This window comes from Marmota marmota, unplaced genomic scaffold, assembly GCF_001458135.2.
Source record: "Marmota marmota marmota unplaced genomic scaffold, marMar, whole genome shotgun sequence".
NCBI classification, from domain to species: Eukaryota; Metazoa; Chordata; class Mammalia; order Rodentia; family Sciuridae; genus Marmota; species Marmota marmota.
This window is the reverse complement of record NW_026000221.1, coordinates 201,483-214,527: the sequence shown is the minus strand read 5'-3', so window position 1 is coordinate 214,527 and position 13,045 is coordinate 201,483. Positions and strand designations below refer to the sequence as shown.

The 13,045-nt window shown below is 39.0% G+C and overlaps 1 long non-coding RNA gene across 1 annotated transcript; it reads left to right on the top strand.

The window, feature by feature from the left end:
* The first annotated feature begins 892 nt into the window (after positions 1-892).
* Positions 893-6,223, top strand: LOC125612949. The gene is made up of 2 exons (XR_007343430.1): positions 893-1,217; positions 5,856-6,223. It is a non-coding gene; the product is annotated as an uncharacterized LOC125612949 (long non-coding RNA).
* The last annotated feature ends 6,822 nt before the right edge of the window (positions 6,224-13,045 follow it).

Below are 13,045 nucleotides of genomic sequence, written 5' to 3'. Positions count from 1 at the left end.
CAGCCCTGACCAACCCGTGACAGACAGGATGCCCCCAAACTCTGCTCAGCCAACCTGTTGTCATAGCTGCAATTTAGATGGCCTCGGCCCTCCTACCCGCAGCTTGCCTTATTAGCATGTTCTTGCCTTTCCTGCTGGTGACTTTCCCGGCCCTCACCCTTTCACGGACCAGTGACCCTCGCCTGGGAGCGCCCCCCAATAAGCCTTCTTTGGGTGCCTTATTCTTGTTCCGTGGTTACTGATCTCAAAGCGCACCCTTTCTGCTTTACACTTTTTAAAAAAATTTGGTCACATTTTATTTAAATTTTGGGTAAACACTTAAACAACCTCCAGAATGATCAGTTGTTGCAATTTGCAATCTTCGGTGCAGCACTTTCTTTCTACCCCTTTTGACTGGTTTGTCGCCTTTCTCTATAGCTTTCCCCCATGACTTAAAAAATCAAACCTAAGGCGCCCTTAGTCCCCATGACTTAAAAAAAAAAATCAAACCTAATCATTGTTTGTATTTAAACGTGTTTTGCAAGCAGTAATATTTTTCCAATTTCAGGTGGGGTCTGGAAACATTTTACTGTGTTGATAAGATGTGGAGTGAGTTAACATGTCCATAGATAAAAGACCTTCATTAATCATCAAACCACAGGATTTTTTTGACCTAGATTTTTTGGACTGTGTCTTATGACAGGTAAAATAATTGAATCCAGGGCCTCCCACATGCTAGGCAAGTACTCTACCACTGAGTCACATCCCCAGCCCCAAATAATTATTTACTTTGCAATTTTGTGAGTCTTAAAGTAAATATTCACAGGCAAATATTTACCAAATATTTGCCTGGATGCTTTATGTGTTATCTCATTTAATCCTGGCTTGATCCTTGTACTAATGGTCACTCTGATTTTACAGATGCGGAAACCAAGGAGCAAATGAACGGGTAATGGGCCCCCAAGTTTCTCATAGAACTTGAATTGCAGTCAGAACTCAGATCTCAGGGTTCTGAGGCCCACAGAGGAGTATGGGTCCTTCTTAGCAAATGCCCCAAGACCTGGGGTTTGCATATTTGTGCTTTTCTCATATCTTGAATCAAATGGAATTTGGCTTTGTAAACAATGCTATGCTGGGCCTGTTTTCTGAGCAGCCAGGACAGGAAGAAGACTTCCTATCTCATCCCACAGCTATAAGAGTACTTTTGGCATGGTTCAGAATTTTTGTCCTTGAAACAGGTAATGCTGCTTTATACTTCACTTGATTTCCATAGCTAACCAACATAGATATTTCTAGATGATCAAAAATTAAGACCAGGATCTTCTAAGAACTAACCTGTGACCTTGTAGATATGAAGATATGAATCCCCACTGAGGCATCTTCCCTGCCTCTTGGGATCACCAATGCTGCTAAATGGTGAAGGGACTTCTCAGGAGACAGCTCAAAGTCAGAATGAGCAAGCTTTTAACTCAAAATTATTTCTTTAGGCCCGGTTCTCATAGCCGTAGCAAGGATTCAATGTAACCCAAACCAGTTTTCACCAGGATAATTAAGTCTGTGGGTTGTGTATGAGGGAAGACGACTCTTTTGATGCCCAGAGATAAAACTGGTTATCTTCAAGACCCAAGTGTCCCTGAGGCACAGGCAAGGAATCACATGAAGATGGCATAGTGTCTTGGTGACAGAAATACTCAGAGGAGAGTATGAATGGTGCCCAATTTCCTACACCAGATCCTAGGAATCAAAGGTGGACCTGTCAGGTGGACCTGGATTTCTATAGTCCTGAATCAATCTCATCTCAGAAATAGGACAGGTGGGAACAACTGGTCCCCCTGAAGAAAATGTCCCCAAGAATATACTACTTTTATTTCTATTTTACAGTTCATACAATGACACACAGAACATGCCTTTACCTTTCATTCTGAAAGATTTGCAAAATCACAAGTTATATCTGGGCTGGAGGTATAGCCCAGAGGTGTAGCATTTGCCTGTCTTATACGAGGCCCTGGGTTCAACTCCCAGGACTGCAAAAACAAAAAAGTTGTGATCACTGAAAATATTCCATATTAAAAATAATTTTTATATAACTGTATTAAACTGAGTGATGGTTGAAAAGTTATACTTTGTAGATACCTAAAATACTGTATTTTAGGGGCTGTGGCTCAGTGGTAGAGTGCTCACCTAGCACGTGCGAGACCCTGGGTTCAATCCTCAGCACCATATAAAAAATAAATAAAATAAAGGCATTGTGTCCAACTACAACTAAAAAAAAATAAGTATTAAAAATATTGTTTTTATAGTTTTTAAAAAGAATTTAAAAATTTTTAAATTTGCATTTTATCACTTAGGAACCATTTATAATACAAACAATGGAGAGAAACTCAGTGTTTACAACATAAAATTGTTAAAGCAATTATGGCATGGTCTTACAATAAAATTCTATGCAGCCATTAAAAATATTTAGATATTAGAATAAAAGATGTCTGTAATATAAGCTCAAAAACAAACAAATATATTTGCATTTTATTTTTAATACTTCGGAGGCTCTGAATTTGAGGGAGCTGTCACATATATCTTTGTAAGCTGCTGAAAAGCTTGAATTTATGGGATCTAATGGACAAAATGGCCCCAACAGCAAGGGATGTCTCCACCCACTGGCTGTGCTTAGGCCAAATCATCCAAGTATTATATTGAAAAGATCAAACACATGACTTATATAAGTATGTAATCAATATGTAACACAGATTAATATAACTTGTTTGGAAGGGAACAAGCAGGATGGTAAAGCTGGTTGAAAGAAGTATCTGAGAGATAGAGATAATCAACGAAAGAATATCTTGGAAGAGATTTGCTAAATTATTCACAAACTAATCAGCATCGTACAGGACAATAAACTATAACCTCAGGTGTTACCTTTCCTATTGGACAGAAATCTCTACAGAGCCCAAAGGAAAATACTTGCAATTTATCAGTCTTCCACAAGTTAAGGAGTAACTTTGCAGAGCCTGGCCCTAATCAACTGGAAACAGTAAGGCAAAGAAAGAGATAGCCCCTTAAAGAATCAGATAATTGTTAAACTTCAATTTAAATCAAATTAAAGCAAGCTTGTAATTCTGACCACCTGGGGCTGTCTCTCCCCAAACCATGGGAATAGAAGATAGCACTCCAGCTATGCAGTTTTGTAGCACAAAAAGTTGCAAAAGGGAGTGTCTTGAGAATTTACAGATAAAAGGATTTTGACAAGTGTAATACAAAGGCAGGTAGTAGCTTAATGGTGTAAATAGTTCAGCACTTAGGGAGTAAATTTAGATCCCAACATCAGAATTTATGTGGTGTCACTAAGGTTTCAGAGAGGGTTGTTATCTGGTCGGGGGAAACTAGGCATGGGTGAGTTCAAGGCACCGGCAGGCATTCCAAGCAAGTTTAGAAATCACAGTAATTTATAGTAAAGCAGAAATTAACTTTTCATGCCTTTGTGATGAGATGGCTTCCAATCTTAAGAGGGAATCAGGCTGGGTTTATCAATAATCCTGGGCAGGTCTGCTAGCTATGTCCCCAGATGACACTCAAAGAATGCCACCACTCTTTAGCCTTATCCTCAAGTTTTGAATAAATCTTAACCATGGAAAGGGCAAGAAAAGGGCTTTTCTAGGTTAATTCTTTGCTGGGGTTGGAGCTGAACCTCTGGGTACTCTGGGAAGGTCAACAGTTATGTTCCCTTCAGATGGACATCTTTCAATCTTTTTATAATATTAATTTAGCAGGGTCAGGAAAAAACTTGAAGTTGATCCTTTGTATATGCAGATTCTATTTCTTTGGATTTAACCAAATGCAGATCAAAAATATTTTTAAAAAATCGTGTGGGTATTGAATATGCTGATTTTTTTCTTGTCATTATTCCTTGAGCAATATAACATGACAACTGTTTACCTAACATTTCCATTGCATCAGGTATTATAAATAATTTAGAGATGATTTAAAATATATGGAAGATGTGTGTAGGTTATATGCAAATGATACCGCGGGCTCTCAGTGATGAGTTCTGCTTCCTCAAATGTTGAAGTATAACACCAGAGAAGCACGCTGAGACAAGCATATAAAGCAGATTTTATTTAAAAGGTGGTAATAGAGAGGAGGGAGAAGGGGGCCATAGCTGGTATCCTGGTATCCCAAGAAGTGAGAGTGTTGTGCCCCTTTCATACATTTTAGATTTTCTTTGTTCTCCTGCTTTCTTTCTCCTTATCTCTTTCCTTCCTACATACCGTGACTGTGACTAGGTCCAGGAGATGCCGGTGGGGTGCCAAAAGGTGAGAAGCAGATGGTGGGGGGAGGGCCAAATAGAGTGATCCAGCCAGGAATAGCCCAGGAGGCATTAATAACTTTTACAATTCCCTATAGGGAGGGACAATTCCTAGGACAGGTTACCTTAGCAACAGGTTGCATCAGGAGCAGGTTATCTTGGTGGAGGAAGGGCTCTGGAGGTATTAACATTTCAGTCTCCCAAGGGCAGTCTCCAACTTCCTGGACCCAAACTGGCCTTCACTTTCTCCATAGACCCTATTACTTACCTGTCTATTCTTTTTTTAAAGAGTTTATAGTTCTAATTCTGATGGCATATTTGCTTCACAAACACCACCCCATTTTAAGCAGGTTATTTAAAACATTCAGAAGATTTGGTTTCTTCCCCCCCGAGTGGGGAAGGGTCCTCAAATCAATCCTCTGAGAATACTGATAGAGGACTGTAAACAGAAACAAATTCCTTTACTCATTAACTTCCATGGTCACTATGGAGTCAGTACTCTAAAAATACTCAGCAAAATGTTTCACTTTTTTTTTTTTTGTGTGTGTGTGTGTACGTGGTTATTATTTGTTTCTTAATGTTTCCTTTGGGGAGTATCCAAATCAAATAAGCTACTGGGAAGCATAGCAAAGAGTTTTAATTTTAGATGATACCTTATTTTTTGTTGGTAAGCAGTATGACGGAATGAATTATCAGGTTTCTGCATTTCAGCAGATGACCTGTAGATTTCAGCCTTTCTCTGTGTGTGTGTGTGTGGCCAAATGTCCAGAATCAGCAAAGATGCAGAGACAGAAAGCAGATTAGCAGTTGTCCGGAGTTGGGGAAGTGACTGCTAAGGTGTATGGTGTTTCTTTTTGAGATAATGAAGATATTCTGGAATTAGAAGTGATGGCAGCACAACTTTGAGAACATTTTAAGTACACTGAATCATACACTTTTAAACAGTGAATGTTATGGTATGTGAATTAGATAGCAATTAAATAAAAAAAAAAGAATACTCCACAGAAAAGTCAGTATAAGAGTTTTTTTTTTGTTTTTTAAATTCCCTAAGAGGACACTATCTGCTTTGTTGCAAGTGTGGGAATCAATGCACATTTTGCCAGCTGTGTGAGAAGAATGGTTCTGGAGACCTGTGCTGACATAGCTGTGGCTTATTTCCATGATGCTGCAGGGCTCCCTACCTTCCCATGGTTTAAACCATAGTTCAGCTGGGGCTGGGCCTTTTATGATATGTTTCAGTGGACTCAGGCTCCAAGAACTGAGAGGGTCCTCTTCCTTCTGTTAGGTAGTAGTTAGTAAATAAGCAGAGAAATGATTGGTGAGGTCACTATTTGTTTGTTTGTTTTTTAGTTGTCTTTAGAGTCTTCTTTAAACTACTTCCAAAGAAGATGAGCAAATAACTTGTAGCAAATAACTTGTAGAAAAACATCAGGCACACAAACCTTGAGAATAAGCAAATAGAAACAAATGGGAAACACATCAAGTCAGAAAGATTAATGGGACTAACTTTTGACAGGGTTCGCTGAGGTCAGGATAAGGCTAGGAGTTATGGCCTAAGAGTTTCCTTATATTTCAGAAGGGAGGTTTCTTTGCTAATGCAAGCATGCTGATCTGCCATTGACTCAAGTGCCCACGTTAACAAAGGATTAACTTGTGGATGAAGCCTCCCTGAATTGGATGGTCACCATGACAGTTCTGCAAAGGACCAATTAAGGTAAAAAACTTCCTCTGCCTGATGTGAAGGAGGAGTTGGATACCTGATTGGCAAAGAATGCAGAAGGTGGGGCCCAGTTCTTCAGGCAAATATTAAAGAGTAATGAATTTGAAAACAGCACCGTTTCCTTTGTTGTTCTCTGTTGGAAGATGACCCACTCTCTCTCCTGAGAGTGCTCTTTAATTGGGCCTCACTTTGATTTCACTTATAATAAAATTCTCTTGAATGGCTTTTGGTGTCTGACTTTGAATTTTCTTTTGTTGGGACACAAGAACGAAGGCTTGGAGCTTCATCTCCCTGCTCTCCTGTGACACTTGTACTTCTCACATAATGTGAGTCTAAATGGTCAAAATTCATTTTGAAATGTCTGCTTACATTCATCCAGGGCTTTAGTATTTTATACTGCATGAGACCTAAATCTTCCATTTGGAAATTTCCATAATGTTTCTGGCATTGTGAGGAAGTAATTTTCTGGAGGATGTAACCATGAGGAAAATTTACCTCTAATTATTATTGTCTCTATCATTTCCTGAGAGCTCACCAAGCACCTGACAAATGCTTTTTATTCTTCATCTATGAATCCTCACAAAACCCCACAAGGTAGATTTTATTAACTCTTTGTAACCCAAACAAAACCTGTTCATATTATACACTTTTAAATAGTGAATGTTATGGTATGTGAATTAGATAGCAATTAAAAAAAAAAGAATGCTCCACAGAAAAGTCAGTATAAGAGTTTTTTTTTTTTTTAATTCCCTAAGAGGGCAGATCCCTTAAGATCTGAACAAACCTGGTTTATCCCATCCATTATTTAGAGCTCCTTACCCTGAGTGACTGGCCATGCTATACTTCAGGAAGTCCACAGCCTTCCCAGAGATTCTGGTAACTTCCCAAAGGATCTGATTCTTGGGCTCCCTGTGGAAAATTGCTCATGACATTCTCATATTTTCTTCTATCTCGGGGCACCTTTCTCCTCCAGGGTCTCTTGTGTTTTATGTGGAACCAGGTGTGAAACTCCACCCTCTCCCAGATCCTCCAAAAGCCACTAGTACAAAACATTGTGATTGCTGTGCACTCTCCTGGAGTTTTGTTTTGTTTGGTGTCATACTAATGAACATAACTATAGAATATCAAAGTGTCATTTGGGAATTATCATGGTTGACTTTACCTTGTCATCTTAGTGGCCCTTATCTATTTTTACTTTTTTCATCCCTCTTCCTCACCACGTGTCACCCCAGATGGGGGTACCTCAGGAACTCAAAATTCTTCTCCCACAGTTACTGGAGTCCTAGGACAGAGGCCTGACTTTGGGGATTCAATGAATCAGGTCTGGCTACTCACTTCAAAAATCATAGAGAAAAGATAGTTGGGAAAAGCATCAAATGAATTTTAACCAGTGCAGCTACTACAGCCAAGGGGACCAACTTTGTCTTTGAGGAGCTGACAATGACTCTGAGTTTTTTTTTTTTCTCTGTGTGTTTGTGGTGCTAGGAGTCGAACCCAGGGCCTTGGGCAGGTGAGGCAGGTACTCAGCCAACTGAGCTGTATCCCCAGCCCCTAAACTTGAGGTTTTATAGAAAGGGAAATGAGGACATGTGTTGGGTGTTTGCATAGCTAGAGGCTTTGCACAATTTCCAAAGCAGGTGCTTTTGTTCAGGGAGAGGTGTGATCTGGTTCATTGTTATTTTGGGATTGATGAGGTGGGGATTTGCCAGTGATAAGAGAGTTGCCATGTGTGTGTCTGTGTGTCTGCACCTGGGAGGGGTGTTGTTGGTTTTGACTCATTGAGCAAAGGAGACAGAAGAAAAATGGAGGCATCTGCCAAGTCTTTAATCCTGCCATTAGCTACATAAGACATTCCTAGGCAAAAGCAGAATCTAAGTCCTTGCTACATTTCCTTGTCTTTTGTCCATTCCTCAATCTTGAGGGAGTGAGGGTGTCAGTGTTACTGTTGGGATATCCAGTTGAAGTCCAGGTCTTTGGTGTCCCCAACAAAGAATTGAGTGACACACAGAAGTAACAGGTAGAGGACAGATTTACTGAAGGTGAAGATAGCACTACCTTCAGTAGGACAGAATGGGGAGAGAGAGAGACAAAGAGAAGGGAGAGGGAGAGGGAGAGGGAGGGAAGGAGAGATAGAACCTCAAGGCCTCAATGTCTGGAAATTAGGGTCTTATATCCTGAACTGTGGGGTATTCTTTTTCCCAGTGGACCAGATTGAAGACATTACACCATTTTCTCCCAACTTATGATACTTTATTAGAATATTTTCTAATTCTGCTCCCCAAATGGTTACTTTAGAAAACCTAATTAGAATACTACCCACTTTTCCCCCATTGGTCATTTTAAAATTTGAACTTGTGGCGGGAGTTGTCATGGTGATAAGTCCTCTGTGGTGGTCCTTGTCATGGTAATGGGACTTATTATAAACAGGGACAGGACTTGTCTCCTTGTCTTGTCCTCCGGTGGCTTCTTTCTAATACTCTGTCTCCATCTTGGTGTCTCTGAACTCCTACCTAACATCAGCCCAATCTGGCTTTGTGTTACTTAGCCTGGGGCTCAACTGGTCTTTAAACAATGGTTGAAGCATATAAGTTAAAGAGTCAGGTGTTTAAGCCTAAATATAGAAGGACCATTATAAATTATAAATCAGAATACAAAAGTGAGTCAAAGTCAGAAAATATCCAAATAAATAATTCATGTAAGGGGTTCTCTGTCTTTTAAAATAGCTCTGTGAATATGTTTTAGTAAAAAAGGATGCATTTGAAATCTGAAAAAAAGTCATTTTCTTGTATTTATCTAAATGGAATGCTTTTGTCTAAGCTAAAGGTTCTATCTTCTGTGTGAAGGTGCTTGTGGAAGGGCTTTAGTGTCAGGGAGTCATGAGCAAGAACCCCTTCTCCATAACTTCTCAGCTTACTTTGGGCAGGGCTGACACAAGCGCACATCTCAAGTAACATTTAAAAGGGCCACTGTTTTTTTTCTTTTAATTGTTCATGTGTGACTCTTCTTTGATGTTTCTTTTACACTCATATCAGTTCATTTGTCTGTGGTTATACTTTCCTGCTAAGTGTCCAAGACCAAGTAGATGACCCTTATTTTAGCCAAACATTAACCTCTTCCTACTGTGAAGACCAACTAAATTTCCTCAGTATTTTCCCTCTTCAATGGTACTATTTGTTGAGATGGGTCGGGGTCTTGCTGGTCATCCAGCTTCCCTTGGAAGCATCAGGGACATTCCCTTCCTCGATAACCCTCCTTTTTGCAGAATATGTAATGACTGGCTCTTAATCTCTAGGGTCTTCCCAGTCTCCCTGATTAGGCATTTGGGTGATTCACCAGTGTTTTGGGGCCCTTTTAGAGAGGTCCTGTCATGGACTATGTCCTGGTTTACCTTGGAGGGCTAGAGTATAAATACTGTCTGTTTTATTATCCCTTTTATTTTCTGATTTTGGCCTCAAGTGTCCATGGTTGAACACCAAGAAGGCCAATTTCACCAGAACAAAATTAAGATATAGAAAAGTTTAAGAGCAAAAACATATCCAGTTTGTTTAATAGACACAGTGGTTTCTAATTTGAACTTTTGTCATTTTAGAGTTACCTCTTCCATTGAATTTGAATCAACATTAGTATTAGGAGTCAGTGTCATATCCTATCTGTCCTGTAGGTTATGGCTGTCATCTCAAAACACTGCTCAGGTTATTCTGTTAGCAGTTGTACTTCTGGGACTGGGGACGTGGCTCAGTTGTAGAATGCTAGCCTAGAATATGCAAGGTCCAAGTTCAATACTGAGTGTGAGAGTGGGATGGGGAGAAGTTGTACTTCTGCAAAATGCTAACAGATAACACTTATAACAGGGAAAAACACAATTAAGAGCAAAACACATCCAGTTTGTTTAATAGTTCTGAACCAAGAAATATATTTCTTCCTAATAACACTAATATACCTCTGATAAATGTTTAGCCAAAATGCAAAATTTGCAAATTTGATCACACATAAAATCTTTTACAAATTTTATTTCTTTTTAATAATCCTTTTACAATCTTTCAGTACATTTTACAATTTAACCAAACCCTTTCTTAACTTTTAAATTTTATCACTTTTTCTAATTTGGGATTATGCCACAAAATGATTGGGAGAGACAGAAACTCCATGGATCATTCTGGCCTTTATTCAGGAACAGGACTACACCAATGGGAATGAGTCCACTTTCCTGGTGGAAAATGAGCCACTGAACAAATAAAGGGAGTAGGCTTATATAGGTTATCCTGAGAGGTGGTCTAGTGAGCATATCAGTTTTCTTGGGCACTCAGGAATTTAGGGTCTGTTCTAATTGGTCAGTGAATGTGTTAGTTTTCGTGCTCAGGAATTTGGATTTTTGGGCAGGAGTTGTGTTCTGCATCTGGAGAGGATCTACTCTGGGGGAGGTCAATGCCTCCCAGAGATTGTCACTTAGGTGTGATGCAACACCTTCTCCCTTCCTGCAGCCAGCATTTGGTAAATATTTGTCTTGGGGGATGAAAGCTGTTAGTGTCTTTCTCACTGCCTTTTCTCAGGCCACATTACTTTGGGGATATTTCATTTTCCATATCTTTGCAATAAAAATTTTATCTTTTTGAACAGAACTTGTGGGGACAAGTGCTTGGAGTACTGCATACATGGCATACATTAAAGGCGTCTGAGTGGCAAACCACTTCCCCGAGCTAGGCATGTGAGTGGCAAACTGCTTACCCCATAGGCACAGCCCTGGGTATGAGGGCACTTGTTGCAGTCCCTGCACTTGCTCCATGGCCCACTCCTCGACTGATTGCTGCAGGAACAGTTGGCCAGCAATTGTATTGGTACAGCAATTGTATCGGTACTAGCTACTGCCTGGTACATGGTAACTGTGCAATAAATCAGACCTGCCTCCTGCTTGGTCTCTGAAGGTCTTGATTAGTGACTCTGCAGCCACACTTTCCTCTACCCTGTTCCGTGGACCTCCTCGCTGGACGAGAGAGAGCCCACGTAAGAATTTTAATTGGGCTTGAAGTAGGATGGTCTACTTTTGGGGCTATCCTAACATGAAGCAGAGCAGGAGACAGAACCTTACCCCAGGTGAAGCTGGTCTTTTGGCAATTATTAGCTAAACTTTTTACATTTGAAGTTAATCCTTGCCCCTTTTCTAAATATCATTCTATTTAGGAGTATAAGAAAACAAAGTTTTTATATTATTTTTTGAATCTATTTAAAGATCAGTTAACATGATAACATCACACCTGAAACATGAAGCAAACAGATGGAGAGCTCTTAATTTCCTTTGTGGAAAAGTGCCAAAACATTTATTTGCATGTCCCACATTATCAAACTTTAAGTTGATCAGGCTCTCCTTATTATCTTTTCTAAAATTAATTTTTAAATTTATTTTAATTAGTTATACATGACAGTAGAATGCATTTATGCACTTTGATATATAATACATAGATGGGATATAATTTCTTGTTTTTCTGAGTGTACATGTTGCAGAGTCATATTCATATGAATCATATTCATGCAGTCACATATATACACACAGTAACAATGTCTGTTTCATTCTACTATTTTTCCTATCCCCACATCCCCTCCCCTCCCCTCCCTTTAACTCCCCTCTACCTAATCTAAGGTAACTCTATTCTTCCCTAGTGCCCCCTACCTTTAAATTTGCATCACAGCCTAAAGAATAACATAACTTTTTATATATAACTTATTGATAACAGGTTACTTTTATCCAATTATAAAATGTTGAATGAAATTTCAAAATTCCTATTTTAATTTAATTTTGTCTTTTGAGAAGAAATGAAATGTTTTAAACATAAAGCACAGCACACTTGTTTCCACATGTACCAATGCCCAGTGCCCAACCTTCTTAATTACCAGAATAGCACTGCTTGGAGTGCAGTGTTCAGGCTCAGATAATTATCTTTGCTAAAAGATAATAGTCATAATACAATCAGGAGTATACAAACACAACCTGAAAAAAGGCTGAGCCTACAAACAATTTTAGTTTGGAGGCCATCAATTTGGAAAAGTGTTTTTTCTAAGCTCTGCAGTTTACAAAGCTTATACACTTGTGATTCATAAATACATTTAACATACAAAAAAAAGCCAGTAATACTTAGCAACACAGCTACACAGTCCTGTATATACAGTATATACAGTCCTGTGTATATATTGATGTAGGTTTTACTTTTATTCATTTATTTATTTAGGTACCGAAGATTGAACTCAAGAGTGTTCTACCACTGAGCTATATCTCCCTTTTTAAATTTTTTTTCTTTGTTTTAATTAGTTGTACATGACACTAGACTACATTTATACACTTTGATATATCATACATAGATAGGATATAATTTCTCATTTTTCTGAGTGTACATGTTGCAGAATCATATTGGTCAGGCAGTCACATGTATGCATACAGTAATAATGTCTGTTTCATTCTACTATCTTTCCTATCCCCACATCCCCTTTCCTCCACCCTCTTTACTTCCCTCTACTGAATCTAAGGTAATGTTATTCTTTTCTATTGCCCCCAATTCTCCCCAGACCCCTCACCTTATTGTGAATTAGTATTCTCATATTAGAGAAAACATTTGGCCTTCAGTTTTGTGGGATTGGCTTATTTTGCTTAGCATAATATTCTTCAACTCCAACCATTTACTGGAAAATGCCATAATTTCACTCTTCTTTAATCCCTCTTTAAAATGGAGTAATATTCCATTGAGTATATATACCACATTTTCTTCATCCATTCATCTATTGAGGGACACCTAGATTTGTTCCATAGTCTAGCTATTGTAATTGAGCTGCTATAAACATTGATGTGGCTGTATCATTATAGTATGCTGATTTTAAGTCCTTTGGGTATAAACCAAGGAGTGGCATAGCTGGGTCAAATGGTGATACCATTCCAAACTTTCTGAGGAATCTACTTACTGCTTTTCATAGTGGTTGCACCAATTTGCAGTCCCACCAGCAATGTATGAGTGTACCTTTTCACCACATCCTTGCCAACATTTATTGTTGCCTGTATTCTT